This window comes from Bidens hawaiensis, unplaced genomic scaffold (genome assembly GCF_021521415.1).
Source record: "Bidens hawaiensis isolate Kalapana, Puna unplaced genomic scaffold, B.hawaiensis_p1.1 tig00005411_1, whole genome shotgun sequence".
Classification (NCBI taxonomy): domain Eukaryota; kingdom Viridiplantae; phylum Streptophyta; class Magnoliopsida; order Asterales; family Asteraceae; genus Bidens; species Bidens hawaiensis.
The window spans coordinates 47,449-49,425 of NW_027491344.1; positions in this window are offsets into that span (position 1 = coordinate 47,449).

Here is a 1,977-nt window from a genome sequence, read left to right on the forward strand (position 1 = left end):
GGAGGTTATTTGCCATGAGAAGCAGGTTCGGATCCCACTGTTGAACGGAGAAACCTTGGTGATTCAAGGGGAAAGAAGGGGAGTTGCGACAAAACTGATTTCGTGCCTAAAGGCGCGCAAGTGCCTAAGGAAAGGGTGCTACGCCTTCCTGGCGCATGTGGTAGAGAAGGAAGGAGATGAGCGAAGAATTGAAGACTTACCAGTAGTGCGCGAATTTCCAGAAGTTTTTCCTGAAGATTTGCCCGGATTACCGCCGCCGCGACAAGTCGAGTTTCGTATTGATTTAGTCCTAGGAGTTGCGCCAGTAGCTCGAACGCCTTATCGACTAGCTCCATCTGAGATGCAAGAGCTATCCAATCAGTTACAGGAACTATTGGATAAGGGTTTCATACGCCCAAGCTTTTCACCTTGGGGAGCTCCAGTACTGTTTGTTAAGAAGAAGGATGGTTCGTTCAGAATGTGTATTGACTACAGGGAGCTGAATAAGCTGACAGTCAAGAATCGGTACCCCTTACCGAGGATTGACGACTTATTTGACCAGTTACAGGGATCCAGTTATTATTCGAAGATAGATCTACGGTCAGGATACCACCAACTTAGGGTCCATGAGGAAGATGTGCCGAAAACAGCCTTCCGAACTAGATACGGCCATTATGAGTTCTTAGTGATGCCTTTCGGGCTAACTAATGCGCCGGCTGTATTCATGGATCTGATGAACCGTGTGTGCAAACCCTACTTGGATAAGTTTGTGATTGTGTTTATAGATGATATTCTGATTTACTCTCGAACCAAGGCCGAGCATGAGCAACACCTGAGATCGATTTTGGAATTGTTGAGGAAAGAAAAGTTGTATGCAAAGTTTTCCAAGTGTGAGTTTTGGCTTAGAGAAGTTCACTTTCTCGGTCACGTTGTAAACGAGAAAGGAATACACGTTGATCCTTCCAAAGTCAAGGCCATCGAAAACTGGGGAGCGCCAAAAACCCCAACTGAGGTGAGGCAATTCCTAGGACTAGCTGGCTACTATCGACGCTTCATTGAGAACTTCTCCAAGATAGCTCTACCTCTGACCGCGCTAACTCAGAAAGACAAGAAGTTTGTTTGGGGCGAAAATCAGGAAGCAGCGTTTCAAATGTTGAAACAGAAGTTATGTAGTGCGCCAATTTTGTCTCTGCCCGAGGGGACGGATGACATCGTCGTTTACTGCGACGCTTCACATCAGGGACTCGGATGTGTCCTTATGCAGCGAGACAAAGTCATAGCGTATGCCTCGCGCCAACTCAAGACCAACGAAAAGAACTACACAACGCATGATCTGGAACTTGGAGCGGTTGCCTTCGCGCTAAAGATTTGGCGCCATTACCTCTATGGTACAAAGTGTATAATCTTTACGGATCACAAGAGCCTTCAACACATATTTGATCAAAAGGATTTAAACATGAGGCAACGAAGATGGGTGGAGTTGTTGAATGATTATGATTGTGAAATAAAGTACCACCCTGGAAAGGCGAATGTGGTAGCAGACGCGCTAAGTAGGAAGGAGCGAATAAAAACGCTACGAGTCAAAGCTCTAAGGTTGACCATTCGCGCAGATCTCTCTACCCGCATCCGAGACGCTCAGCAAGAAGCCTTGAAACCAGAGTTTGTTAAAAACGAATCCCTTGGGGGTATGATTAAGAGTTTGGAACTTAAAGAGAACGGCAATCTATATTTCGCTAACCGCATATGGGTCCCTCTCAAGGGAGGATTGCGCGAGCAAGTATTAAACGAAGCCACAAGACGCGGTATTCCGTACATCCTGGCGCAGACAAGATGTACCAAGATGTTAAAGCGCTGTATTGGTGGCCCAATCTGATGGGCGCCGTCGCGACGTATGTCAGTAAGTGCCTGACGTGTTCGAAGGTGAAGGCTGAATACCAGAAGCCGTCAGGGTTGCTTCAACAGCCAGAAATTCCCATGTGGAAGTGGGAACAAATCTCT